The following is a 15,270-nucleotide window of genomic DNA, read 5'->3' as shown; positions in this document are numbered from 1 at the left end:
GTGAGTGGTGTCCTTATAAGAACAGGATAGGACACAGAGACACACACAGAAGGAAGAAGCCCATGTTAGGAAAGAGGCACAAACTGAAGTGATGTAGCTACAAGCCAAGGCATGGCAAGCAACCCCCAGAAACCAGGAGGTAGGCCTGGAGCAGATTCTCCCTCAGAGTCTCTGGAAGGAACCAATCCTGTTAACACCTTGATTTCAGACTTCTGGGCTCCTTAACTGTGAGAGAATAAATTTCTGCTGCTTTAAGCTGTTCAGTTTATGGTAATTTGTTACGGCAGCCCTAGGAAATTAATACAGTTACCACTTATCCAATGGTCCAAATAAATGCATCATGTAAAATACTTTCTCTCATTTACTCCTCAGAATAATCCTCTCAGATAAATATTAGTGTCATCATTTTACAGATGAGGAAACCAAGCTGAAGGACACATGGTGAATAATAAGTAATGAAGCCAAAATTTACACTGAGGTCTTGCTTCTCAGCCAGCTTCCCACCTTGGCCACCTTTAGCCACTGGGGACAAAAATTCCTGGAATGGGAGGAGGTAGGGGGGGACAGTAGAAAGATCTGAAAGGTGCAAAATTTCTAGAAACCAACAAGCCATGGGAAAATGTTGGCTTTTATAAGAGAATATTTTTATTTCAAATTTGGGGGAGGGCATGCAGAGAGGTAGGTAGAAATGCAGGAGGAAATGAAATATAAACACATTCACCGATACAAGCTTTCCTAAATCTAAAATCATCTGATTTCGTTTAGAGACTAAAATGCATTATGCATAAGTTATTTTTTGCTGGCAGCATTACCCGGTTTTATGGAGAAGGACTGTGCAAGGACTCAGAAATATCAAAACAGCTGAGGTTTAGGGTGATGTGAATACAAATGGATTTTTTTAATCTATTAAAATTGACTTCAATATTAGAGCATTCTTGTGATTAAAAAACCAGCAGCAAAGTAGTATGCCTGGAGTATTTAGAGGCAAAAAGTTCCCCAAAATAGTTTTTCAAAATGAGAAAAATAATCAACTGCTGTGGTGGGTTGGGTTTTGTGGGTATAATTCCCTCAAGCCCTCTTTTCCCACCACTGGAATCTCCACCCCACTCCCCCAAGCTGTTCAAAAGAGTGTTCCTTCCCAGCTCAGCAGGGCAAGATGGTCATGAGCAAAATGAAAGGTTGGCAATTTGTGTCCAAGGACCCCACCCCTGACCTGATCTTGCCCCCTCCCACTCACCCCAGTGATTCGTGCCCCTCTTGCCAACGAGGAAGGAGGCCTCTGAGCACGTTTAAGCAAAGATGTAACTCACTACATTTTTCTCAAGAATACCCTGGGGTAAGGTAGTGCCCAGCCCAAAGGAACAGACTGAAACTAGTAACCACTCGCCTTCACTGGGCACCTACTCACTGGGCATCATGCTAGGTGGTCCCCGGTTGTAGGTATTGCTGCCACCATTTCACACACCTGAGACTACACACCCAGTAAGTGGCCATGGGGGGCTCTGGCTCATGCATCTGGGTCTGTAGATAACAGACTGCATGTCCCCCACTACAGACAGTCTGTTGCTCCATGCTCATCAGGTGACCCTGCATGTGGGATGCATCGTGGTTATTCTATGATCTGGTAACAGCATAGCAAGATAGTGCTGGGAGCTGGTAAGAGATTGGACCCATGACCAAGATGTTAGATTTGGGTGATGTGATCTGTAAGAGGCCATTTGGGGGAACAGCATAAGGCATGGTGCTGGAGTATTAGCTTGATATGGGCTCGCCTATGAGAGGCTTGCTAAGCCCTACTCAGGGCTCCCCACAGCCTCACCTTGAACAGATAGATTACCACAGACACCAACCTTGCTGCGTGTCCTGTGGCAAACTGGAGAGGCCGTGCTCCCCAAATATCTCCAGCTGAAGCTCCTAGTTTGCTTCATGGGGAGTGTATCCATTGATCTTGTTGCATTAATTATAACTTGGATAAGCCCTAGGTTTGAGAGGCTAATTCTATGGAAGAACCAACCTTCCAATCCAAGTCTTTGACTCCAAGGACAGGACTCCTTTGCGTGGCTCCATGCTGCCTCCTTACACTTAGAGAGCTTGTTGTGCTCTTCCCTGAGTAGTCCTGTTTCACATAGCAGTGAGGGAAATATTTCGGAGGGAGAAGTGGATCTATCCAGTGGCCCTTAAGCACTCTGTGTTGAGAACTACCTATTCCATGTATGGATAAAACCAGGCTGTGTCATTGAACATGCCCTTTCTGCTGACATTCTTGCCGGAGCTGTTCTGCTCTTCATCTGGAGGCCTCTCTTCCCAGGAAAAAGTTATATATGCCAGGGTCATGTAACTGAACCCTAAAAACTTTGAGGCAGACACTCCAGGGACACTGATAAGAAAGGTGGCCAAGCTTGGATCTCCCAACTCTTAGTCCAACACCCACTTTCTCCAGCTTCCTTGCTATTAAAAGCAGTAGTAGCAGTATTAAAGCAATAGTAATAATCATAATTAGTGGCTAGGGTCCACACCCTAAAGATAGAGCAATTAATAAGATATAAAATTCACCAAATATTCAATTCATTCATTCTAAGATAAGTTTAAGGGATGTCACCAGAGAGACAAGATCCAGCCTCATCCACCAGAACACAGGCACCAGTCCCCTCCACCAGGAAGCCTACACAACCCACTGAACCAACCTTAGCCACTGGGGGCAGACACCAAAAACAACGGGAACTACAAACCTGCAGCCTGCAAAAAGGAGACCCCAAACACAGTAAGTTAAGCAAAATGAGAAGACAGAGAAATACACAGCAGATGAAGGAGCAAGGTAAAAACCCACCAGACCAAACAAATGAAGAGGAAATAGGCAGTCTACCTGAAAAAGAATTCAGAGTAATGAGAGTAAAGATAATCCAAAATCTTGGAAATAGAATGGAGAAAATACAAGAAACGTTTAACAAGGACCTAGAAGAACTAAAGAGCAAACAAACAATGATGAACAACACAATAAATGAAATTAAAAATTCTCTAGAAGGAATCAATAGCAGAATAACTGAGGCAGAAAATCGGATAAGTGACCTGGAAGATAAAATAGTGACAATAACTGCCACAGAGCAGAATAAAGAAAAAAGAATGAAAAGAATTGAGGACAGTCTCAGAGACCTCTGGGACAACATTAAATGCACCAACATTTGAATTATAGGGGTCCCAGAAGAAGAAGAGAAAAAAAAAGGGACTGAGGAAATATTTGAAGAGATTATAGTTGAAAACTTCCCTAATTTGGGAAAGGAAATAGCCACCCAAGTCCAGGAATTGCAGGGAGTCTCATACACGATAAATCCAAGGAGAAACACGCCAAGACACATATTAATCAAACTATCAAAAATTAAATACAAAGAAAAAATATTAAAAGCAGCAAAGGAAAAGCAACAAATAACATACAAGGGAATCTCCATAAGGTTAACAGCTGATCTTTCAGCAGAAAGTCTGCAAACCAGAAGGGAGTGGCAGGACATATTTAAAGTGATGAAAGGGAAAAAACTACAACCAAGATTACTCTACCCAGCAAGGATCTCATTCAGATTTGATGGAGAAATAAAACCTTTGCAGACAATCAAAATCTAAGAGAATTCAGCACCACCAAACCAGCTCTACAACAAATGCTAAAGGAACTTCTCTAGGCAGGAAACACAAGAGAAGGAAAAGGCCTACAATAACAAACCCAAAACAATTAAGAAAATGGTAATAGGAACATACATATCGATAACTACCTTAAATGTAAATGGATTAAATGCTCCAACCAAAAGACATAGACTGGCTGAATGGATACAAAAACAACACCCGTATATATGCTGTCTACAAGAGACCCACTGCAGACCTAGGGACACATACAGACTGAAAGTGAGGGGATGGAATAAGATATTCCATGCAAATGGAAATCAAAAGAAAGCTGGAGTAGCAATTCTCATATCAGACAAAATAGACTTTAAAATAAAGACTATTACAAGAGACAAAGAAGGACACTACATAGTGATCAAGGGATCAATCCAAGAAGAAGATATAACAATTGTAAATATTCATGCACCCAACATAGGAGCACCTCAATACATAAGGCAAATGCTAACAGCCATAAAAGGGTAAGTCGACAGTAACAATCATAGTAGGGGACTTTAACACCCCACTTTCACCAATGGACAGATCATCCAAAATGAAAATAAAGAAGGAAACACAAGCTTTAAATGATACATTAAACAAGATGGACTTAATTGATATTTATAGGACACTCCATCCAAAAACAACATAATACATTTTCTTCTCCAGTGCTCATGGAACATTCTTCAGGATAGATCATATCTTGGGTCACAAATCAAGCCTTGGTAAATTTAAGAAAATTGAAATCATGTCAAGAATCTTTTCCAACCACAATGCTATGAGACTAGATATCACTTACAGGAAAAAATCTGTAAAAAATACAGACACATGGAGGCTAAATAATACACTACTAAATAACCAAGAGATCACTGAAGAAATCAAAGAGGAAATCAAAAAATACCTAGAAACAAATGACAATGAAAACATGGCAACCCAAAACCTATGGGATGCAGCAAAAGCAGTTCTAAGAGGAAAGTTTATAGCAATGCAATCCTACCTCAAGAAACAAGAAACATCTCAAATAAACAACCTAACCTTACACCTAAAGCAATTAGAGAAAGAAGAACAAAAAAACCCCAAAGTTAGCAGAAGGAAAGAAATCATAAAGATCAGATCAGAAATAAATGAAAAATAAATGAAGGAAACAATAGCAAAGATCAATAAAACTCAAAGCTGGTTCTTTGAGAAGGTAAGCAAAATGATAAACCATTAGCCAGACTCATCAAGAAAAAGAGGGAGAGGATTCAAATCAATAAAATTAGAAATGAAAAAGGAGAAGTTACAACAGACACCACAGAAATACAAAGCATCCTGAGAGACTACTACAAGCAACTCTATGCCAAAAAAATGGACAACCTGGAAGAAATGGACAAATTCTTAGAAAGGTACAACCTTCCAAGACTGAACCAGGAAGAAACAGAAAATGTAAACAGAGCAATCACAAGCACTGAAATTGAAACTGTGATTAAAAATCTTCCAACAAACAAAAGCCCAGGACCAGATGGCTTCACAGGCGAATTCTATCAAACATTTAGAGAAGAGCTAACACCTATCCTTCTCAAACTCTTACAAATTATAGCAGAGGGAGGAACACTCCCAAGCTCATTCTCTGAGCCACCATCACCCTGATACCAAAACCAGAAAAAGATATTACAAAAAAAGAAAACTACAGGCCAATATCACTGATGAACATAGATGCAAAAATCCTCAACAAAATACTAGCAAACAGAATCCAACAGCACACTAAAAGGATCATACACCATGATCAAGTGGGGTTTATCCCAGGAATGCAAGGATTCTTCAATATACACAAATAAATCAATGTGATATACCATATTAACAAATTGAAGTAGAAAAACCATATGATTATCTCAATAGATGCAGAAAAAGCTTTTGACAAAATTCAACACCCATTTATGATAAAAACCCTCCAGAAAGTAGACATAGAGGGAACTTACCTCAACATAATAAAGGCCATATATGACAAACCACAGCCAACATCATTCTCAATGGTGAAAAACTGAAACCATTTCCACTAAGATCAGGAACAAGACAAGGTTGCCCACTCTCACCACTATTATTCAACATAGTTTTGAAAGTTTTAGCCACAGCAATCAGAGAAGAAAAAGAAATAAAAGGAATCCAAATCAGAAAAGAAGAAGTAAAAGTGTCACTGTTTGCGGATGACATGATACTATACATAGAGAATCGTAAAGATGCTACCAGAAAACTACTAGAGCTGATCAATGAATTTGGTAAAGTAGCAAGATACAAAATTAATGCACAGAAATCTCTTTCATTCCTGTACACTAATGATGAAAAAATCTGAAAGAGAAATTAAGGAAACACTCCCATTTACCATTGCAACAAAAAGAATAAAATACCTAGGGATAAACCTACCTAAGGAGACAAAAGACCTGTATGCAGAAAACTATAAGACACTGATGAAAGAAATTAAAGATGATACAAACAAATGGAGAGATATACCATGTTCTTGGATTAAAAGAATCAACATTGTGAAAATGACTATACTACCCAAAGCAATCTACAGATTCAATGCAATCCCTATCAAACTACCAATGGCATTTTTCACAGAACTAGAGCAAAAATTTTCACAATTTGTATGGAAACACAAAAGACCCCGAATAGCCAAAGCAATCTTGAGAAAGAAAAACAGAGCTGGAGGAAGCAGGCTCCTGGACTTCAGACTATACTACAAAGCTACAATAATCAAGACAGTATGGTACTGGCACAAAAACAGAAATATAGATCCATGGAACAGGATAGAAAGCCCAGAGATAAACCCATGCACATATGGTCACCTTATTTTTGATAAAGGAGGCAAGAATATACACTAGACAAAAGACAGCCTCTTCAATAAGTGGTGCTGGGAAAACTGGACAGCTACATGTAAAAGAATGAAATTAGAACACTCCGTAACACCATACACAAAAATAAACTCAGAATGGATTAAAGACCTAAAGGTAAGGCCAGACACTATCAAACTCTTAGAGGAAAACATAGGCAGAACACTCTATGACATAAATCACAGCAAGATGCTTTTTGACCCACCTCCTAGAGAAATGGAAATAAAAACAAAAATAAACGAATGGGACCTAATGAAGCGTAAAAGCTTTTACACAGCAAAGGAAACCATAGATGAAAAGACAACCCTCAGAATGGGATAAAATATTTGTAAACAAAGCAACTGACAAAGGATTAATCTCCAAAATATACAAGAAGCTCAGGCAGCTCAATACCAAAAAAACAAACAACCCAATCCAAAAATGGGCAGAAGACCTAAATAGACATTTCTCCAAAGAAGATATACAGATTGCCACAAACACATGAAAGGATGCTCAACATCACTAATCATTAGAGAAATGCAAATCAAAACTGGAATGAGGTATCATCTCACACTGGTCAGAATGGCCATCATCAAAAAATCTACGAACAATAAATGCTGGAGAGGCTGTGGTGAAAAGGGAACCCTCTTGCCCTGTTGGTGGGAATGTAAGTTGATACAGCCACTACGGAGAACAGTATGGAGGTTCCTTAAAAACTAAAAATAAAACTACCATAAGACCCAGCATTCCCACTACTAGGCATATACCCTGAGAAAACCATAATTCAAAAATAGTCATGTACCACAATGTGCATTGCAGCTCTATTTACAATAGCCAGGACATAGAAGCAACCTAAGTGTCCATCGACAGACGAATGGATAAAGAAGATGTGGCACATATATACAATGGACTATTACTCAGCCATAAAAGGAAACGAAATTGAGTTATTTGTAGTGAGATGGATGGACCTAGAGTCTGTCATACAAAGTGAAGTAAGTCAGAAAGAGAAAAATAAATACCGTATGCTAACAGATATATATGGAATCTAAAAAAAAAAAGGAAAGGTTCTGAAAAACCTAGGGGCAAGACAGGAATAAAGATGCAGATGTAGAGCATGGACTTGAGGACACGGGGAGGGGGAAGGGTAAGCTGGGACGAAGTGAGAGAATGGCATGGACATATATAGACTACCAAATGTAAAATAGATAGCTAGTGGGAAGCAGCCACATAGCACAGGGAGATCAGCTCGGTGCTTTGTGACCACCTAGAGGGGTGGGATAGGGAGGGTGGGAGGGAGACGCAAGAGGGAGGAGATATGGGGATATAAGTATACGTATAGCTAACTCACTTTGTTTTAAAGCAGAAACTAACACCATTGTAAAGCAGTTATACTCCAGTAAAGACGTTAAATTTTTTTTCCTTTTTTTTTTTTTTCCCTTTTTTTTTTTTTTAAGGGATGTGTCCAAAGGCACCCACCTAATCAGTGGCAGAGGGAAGGTTGGGAGCCAGGGGCCCACTCTCCCTAAGACATCATGCACTTTCCTTTCAAGACTGGTGTTCCAAACTTTCTCTGGTGGTCTGAGTGCTTGAGAGCAAGAAAGAGGCTTTAATGGAATTTGACTTACACATGCATCTTAATTAAGAAGCAAATTATAATTGCTTGATGGGTACACTTTGAAAAAGAAAAAGCACAAAAAAAGGTTTATTATCAGTCACTGAGCCCACTGAAACATCTAGCTTGTGGTTGAGAGCTGGCTGGATGATGGGCTCGCTCGTTTCCAAATGAGCAAAACCACTGCCTTGCCAGAAAGGAACCAAGGAGGGCCCCTCCCTGGAGCACGTGTGGGGATAATGAAGGCCTCCGCAGCCTCGGTTCCAGGGGAGGAAGCTGACCATCTGGGTCTCTGACACCAAAGTTGTTGACGTGGTCCAGGAAGTGTGGGGCAATGCCATCTTCTCCCTCCGGGGATGCAGCAGCTCTTACTTACCGCTCTGCTTTCGGTACACAGGGCAGGTCTCACCTGAGGTGATAAATACCTCTTCAATCTCTCTATTAACCAATCCAAATGGTAGTGAAAGAAGTCAGAGGAGTGTTGTGAAAAGAGAAAGGGATTTGGAATCAGAGCTGATTTGTGCCTTGCTGCTACTTGACTGTGTGACCTTGGGCTGATCCCTTAACTTCTGTTGGGCCCCCTGTCAACTCTATCTCTCAGGGCTGTGTTGCTACACTGACAGTAGCCATTAAACACTTCTAATTGTTCAATTGTTCAAGAAGACGCACAGGACCCAAATGAGAATGCTTCCACATCTACAGCTGGTTACAGAAAGAGGATACGGTATAGCAACAACATTAAAGTAAGGATGTGCATCCCAGCTGAACACGGCCTCGTAGCAAGAGGACGGGAGAGGCCCGGTGCCAGCTCCTGCTGTCCTCTTGTCCCTAAGGGCCAGAACAAAGTGCACGTGCTCAGATCAGGAACCACCAACATAGTTGCTGATACCCTGGAAACAGTGAGCCCAAGTTAGAGTCTCTGCTGGAACTGTTTCTATTTTGATGCTCATGTAGGTACCATCCTGTTAGATAACCAGCGCCAAGAGCAGAGCCCTCTGAGGCGCTCACTGAGGCCAGGTGCCAATCATCAGTCTCACTGTCATCAATAACAATGCTTCCAGGCCGCTGCAAACCGTGTCCCCAAACTCCCGGAACCCGTGGTTACAAAGCAGTGCTATTAATCAGCAGGCTTCCTGCCTTGATCGGGAGTCAGCTCTGTGCAGGAACTTTACCAAAGCCACTCAGACTAATTGCAGCCCTACTGGAATTCACTCTCACAGGTACTGTATAAGAAAATGCATACACTCAACATACTATAAAATATTATACAATGTTGTTGTTTCACTATATGCAACGTCTTCCTATCCTATGTCTTTCATTTCCACAGTGTATGCCTTCCTGGATGGGATGCTCACCCACCCACTTTGGGGGGCTGATTCATGCCCCGCAAAGGCTAATAGAAGGGAGCCCTTAGTAGGACACAGAAGAAAGGATGGTGAGTCTTGTAATGATTCTGTAAAATCTGCACTTACACCTACAGTGTAAATGGCACTAGGTCATCATTAGTGGGGGGGGGGGGGGTTGTTCATCTTGCCACATCACTCTGGTGCTGGCCTGAGGAGGGCTGGCTTCTCGCAAACCTCCTCCAGCTCCTTGGAGGTGGAAAAGCAGGCAGATTCCAGGAAGTGAGTGCTTCAGCTGGAGGTGAGGGGGAGACAACCGGGTTGCCATGGAAAAGGAAGAGGGAGGGAAGACTGAGGGGAGGGATGGCCTTTTGCTTCTCTGAGGTTGTCTGAATAGGAAAGTGACATGAGAGAAAAAGTAGAAACTTTTTGTAATGTTCTTTGGATCCCATACAAAGGATTAATCACTCACAGAAAGACTTTCTGGAAATGGATATACCTTCCTGCCTTTTCAAATTAATAAGAGCATTCAGGAGGGGTTGCACCTGCTTCCTCAAGCAGCAAAATACACTGAGCCTGGGGCCTCTTTTGATTCCTGACACCACCTAGCAGGCGTCTAGGCCCAGATGGCAGACTTGGGGATTGTCCTAGAGAGACCAAGATGGCCTCACACCTGGTGCTCTGTGGACAAAACTCAGGTCAATGGGCCTGGTAACTTTTTCATGTTCATGTGGGTCTTCCAGCTACCAAGGAGCCCTTCTTTCATTAAACACACTGGTACTTTTCATTTCCCTGAGACTCAGACAAAAGCTAGTTCCCTGGAGACTTTCTCAAAGTGGAGACAACTTCAGTGTGCAGTGGATTTAAATACACCAAGGGGCCTTTGCTAAGTCCTCTATCTCCCAGGAATGACACATGGTCCTTTGGTACGGATGGAGCCAGAGATTGTTTCATCTCAACTCTTTCCCCTGCTACAGTTGGGGGTCTTGTGTAGCTTATGTTCTTTTAGGGCCTTCCTTTCTAAGTTGTCACTGGAATGGGACACTTTAGCATCCCAAACAGAAAATGTTTTCTTTCCCTCATCTTAATAGGAGGTGAAAAAGACAGAAGCCAATCTCAATGCCAATATTAAGCAGGCAGATGATCTAAATTTCTGCATTTAGGGGATATCAGTAAATGTGGGGGGAAAAAACAGGTCCCCAAAGGGATAATGATCAACAAAAACAACATTTATTAGCTACCCTATATGTGTTGGCACTCAGGGACCACAGAGCAAGAAGAAACGTGAAACCTCTAATTGCAGGGCTGACGTTCCACTTGAGGAGACAGGGCAGACACATAACGGATGAATTATAGTATAACTCCTGCTACCTTTCACTGAGCACTTACTCTGTGTTAGGCTCTGTACTAAACCCTTAAAACGCATTTCTTGTGCAGACGAAAGGAGCTCCAGGGTGCAGCAGGGAGAGTGTGCACCAAGAGCTAGGGCAATCTGGGAAGGCTCCATGGAGGAGGTTGGGCCTGACTGGGCCTTGGAGGATGCATAGGAGTTAGACCAAATGAGAGGAAAAAGGATACTGGAGAATGTTACTTTGTTTGAGATTATTTTGGTGATGCGTGTTTCCAATTCCCCGAAGGCAGGGACTGGTGTGGCTGTTCCCCTCCCCCAATCCTCTGTGACCCTGATGTTTCTGAGATCAAGAGTAAGGATCAGGTTCTCAGACTCACCTAAGAAGGTGAGAGAGCAACAGTCTGCATCACAGCAGACCTTCCAAAAAATAGGATTTGACCTGTGGTAGCAAAAGTGCAGTACAGTGCATGGTCTTTTGGAGAGAGAGGGATTGGAATGTGGTTTTTATAAAGAATCTCAAGTATTTCTTGCAAACTTTTGTGATCTGTTCCTTTCACACATCTGATGAGAAGGTTCCAAATGATAGTGTTTCAGTATAAGATGCTGGGTTCTTCCTAACCTCACTCTTCCCCCAATGACAATAAAAGTCACCTCTTAACTCAAATGATTATGATCCTAAAAGCCTATATTTCTGGGAAAATCTCCAATGTTTACTTCAAGTGAGAGTCTGAGAAGCTCAAGGCCCAGCTTCACACTCACAGTTTCTCCTGCCCTCTAAAATCCCAAGGTTAAAGACAGTTCAATATTATTAGGAAACCGTGATTTATTTATGTTATTAACAGATCAAAGAGGAAAATCAAGTGGTCCTTTCTATAGATCTTGAAAAAACATCTGATTTAAAAATCCATTTTGATTTACAAGCAAATAGCCTAAATAAGAATAAAAGCTATCTCCTTAACATATAAAACATACCCAAAACTATTTCATACCAAAAGCTAACATCATGCTTCATGGAGAACAAGACGAGTATACACTCATCATTATTGAACAACAATCTGAAGGTACAGGCCCCGTAGCTGGATAAGAGAAAGAAATAAGAAATTAAAAAAAAACAAGCGAGGAATTGGGTTTCCCTGGTGGTGCAGTGGTTGAGAATCCGCCTGCCAATGCAGGGGACACGGGTTCGAACCCTGGTCTGGGAAGATCCCACATGCTGCGGAGCAACTGGGCCCGTGAGCCACAGCTACTGAGCCTGCGCGTCTGGAGCCTGTGCTCCACAACAAGAGAGGCCGCGATAGTGAGAGGCCCGCGCACGGCGATGAAGAGTGGCCCCCGCTTGCTGCAACTAGGGAAAGCTCTCGCACAGAAATGAAGACCCAACACAGCCAAAAATAAATAAATAAATTTCAATTAAAAAAAACAAGCGAGGAAAAGAACAAATATTTATCATCTTCAAACCTGGAAAATGCATGAGAATCAACTGAAACATCATTACAAATAATAAGATAATTCATCAAAAAACTTCCATACATTATATAACAATCAATTGAAAGATAAGAGGGAAGCGAAAATTCCATTTACAACTGCTAAAGAGAAAAAGAACTAGAAATAAACAATCAGAATGTGCAAGAACTATATGAAGGAAAAAAATCTCAAAATACTCCTGAGAAAACAAATGAAGACTTGAACAAGTTTCTAGAGCCCTGTTCTTGGATAGGAAGACTCAACGTCGTACATAATAATCACTAACATTTACTAAGCATTTACTAGGTACCAGACACTCCTCTAAGCATTTTTACTATATAACTCATCAAAGATGTAAATTATCCCTAAATTAATCTGCAAATTTAACATGATTGAATTCCATACATAATGCATATACTACCTATTCAAAAATAAGATTTAATTTAAAAAGCTCAATTTAAGTAATCCAAGCTGACAACACTGAAAAATCATCCAAGATTGTTGAAGCTCTTGAATTAGGAAGAGGGAGTGCCAGAAGCACGAGGTGAATCTTTGGCTTCTATCAGAAATTTTCTTTGCTCAAGACTGAGACACTAGCCCCTCAGTACCTCAGTTTTCCCATAGGGTGATTTGCAACCTCAGTTTGCCCCCAGAAGGATCCAGAGTAAGGCCAGAATCTCCACAAAGACTGACTGACATACATAAAAAGCCCTACTAGGAAAATTCTTTTCCCAATTTTAGGTCTTGAAAGGACCACACAGGCCAGTTAGCACAAGAGGGGAAGTGAAGTCTGTATGAACATTGATTAGATGGTGGCTTTTTGGGTACCCTCTTCTCCAGATACGCCATCCCAGCCTCTCAGGGATCCCTGATGCTGAGAAGCCCACACTTGAACAAAGCCTCCCAGAGGCAATTTCCTCTTTGGGGACTTTATCACACAATGATATCAAGCAAACTGAATGGGCCGAGACAGGTGGCAAAACGGAGTTCCTACCTGACAGGGCGCCCAGGAGAAGCAGTAAGAGGACGGCCTCCTGCATCTTTAGTTCACTTCTGTACACCCTTCCAGCGTGTTATCCAGGACCTGAAACCTGCCTTACACCCAGAGTCTATTCCAGGTGCCACTCACCTTCCCCTCCTGGTTTTGTTACCATGCGAGAAATCAAACAGAGGCTTTAGTGTCACTAAGGGAGACTCCAAACACCACAGGACTGTTTGTTCTTTGATTCCCCCCTTCTATGACCGCATGGTACCAAGAGGCCAGCCAACCAGCCCTGGTCAGCTAAGAGTCCATCTTAAAAGTCCACACCCACCATGCATCTGCACAGAGAACCCCAGAAGAAAAGTCAAAAGAGCAAAGAAAGAGTGGATGGTAAAAGCTGGACATAAACAGAGTCATCCATGATGGGCTCCCTGTCACCAGGCACGTTGTCATTCTCGGAAACAGGGGTAGGCAAGTAGGAATTTTTCTGCTGTCCTGAATTGATGAGTCAGACTCAGAGTTGGAGACTAAAGCACTCATTCTAAAGAGAGGAGCCAAAAAATAAATAAATAACTAAAAATAAATAAAATAAAGAGAGGAACCAAGAGCTGGGGCCAGACCCCTCCTCAAGGCAAACCTGCAACCGTAGACACTGCCCTTTGACTCCATCCACTGCCCCTCAAGCCCTCAAAGATGTCAGTGGAGGAAGATTTTGGAGGAAGCTTCTGCCCACTGGGGGGTGATGTGGCCCATCCCTTGGGGCCAGGTGTTGCCCTGTGCAGTGCTTTCATGCCCCATGCAGCCCTGTGCCAGGCTACAAGGCCCAGTGAGTGAAGCACAGCTCGTTCCAGCCTCCACCCAGACAAGGAGCAGTGGCCGTGCAGAGGGAAGGTGGTGGTGGAGCAGCCCATGCCCTCAACATGGGGCAGGAGGAAGACAGTGGACACAGCGGAAGGAAGCAGGACTTGGACCCTCTCTCCTGCTCCTTTCACTCGAGAACTGCTTGCTGGGAGAGGGACGCCCAGCAGCCCAAGGCTGGTGGCAGGGGATGGATGGGGGCATTGTTCCTCCCCACCAGGGACGTGAGCCGCGGGGAGACCCCCAGGTGCTCTGACGAGCATGTGTGCCCCACTAGTGAACCAGCATTTGGATACACAGAGGTCACCCCTGGCCAGTTAGTCTGTATGAACCCAGAGAGCTACCACAACCGATGGAGGGAGACAGCAAGGAGGGCCAGCTAGGAAGCCACACTCACCCCCTTTCCTGTCCCTCCTCCCCACCTTCTCCCCCAGGGCAAGGGAGCCGGACCACACCCCACGCCCAGGCGCCAAGGCTGCAGCAGGGGAGAGGCTGGAAATGAGGTCTGAGTTTGAGATGGAAGCTGTGACTATCAAGGACGATGACTAACTGAAAGTAACCAGGAAGCAAGCTATTAAGAAACAAGAAAGGGAGATGTAACAGAGGCAGATTAAAAACGATGACTGGAGGAAAAATAAAACCATTTCTGTTTATATGCCCCTGGATTGAAACTGCTAAATAAACCGGTTACAGCCCCTTCTGGGCACAAGGAAACTAAGGCTCGGAGAGGATGAGTAACTTGCCCATCACGTCCAAATCCTCATCGAGCCCCTTCTAGCCTCCACAGTGCCCCATGTAGCTTCTTTTTCCAGTTTGGCTGCCACCTCTCTGACTTAGGTGCTGGCCTCGGACCTGGACTGTCTCTGCAGCATCCGATGCATTCTACAGGCAACTGTCAGGTTAATTTCCCAAAAGGACAATTTTGATCACTCATTTTTCCCTTAGGAAAAGTTGACCTTTCCTGTGTAAAACAGGAGTTAAGGGAGTTTCCTGGTGGCCTAGTGGTTAGGATTCCAGGCTTTCAGCGCCACGGCCCAGGTTCAATCCCTGGTTGGGGAACTGAGATCCCACAAGCTGTGCGGTGCGGCCAAAAAAAAAACAAAAACAGGAGTTAAGATTCAAAATGTCAGTCTGTACGTTTCTCTCTAAAATAGGTAAATGGCAAAAAAAAAAAA

At 42.8% G+C, this 15,270-nt stretch overlaps 1 protein-coding gene across 1 annotated transcript in view; it reads right to left on the bottom strand.

Annotated features, from left to right (window-relative positions):
* CDHR3 (cadherin related family member 3) overlaps positions 1-15,270 on the bottom strand; it is an 89,922-nt gene that overhangs the window by 59,302 nt on the left and 15,350 nt on the right. The gene's annotated exons all lie outside the window — the stretch shown is intronic.

This window comes from Balaenoptera ricei, chromosome 9 (genome assembly GCF_028023285.1).
Source record: "Balaenoptera ricei isolate mBalRic1 chromosome 9, mBalRic1.hap2, whole genome shotgun sequence".
NCBI classification, from domain to species: domain Eukaryota; kingdom Metazoa; phylum Chordata; class Mammalia; order Artiodactyla; family Balaenopteridae; genus Balaenoptera; species Balaenoptera ricei.
Note: the sequence above shows the minus strand (reverse complement) of the source record. Positions and strands in the feature narration are given on the sequence as shown.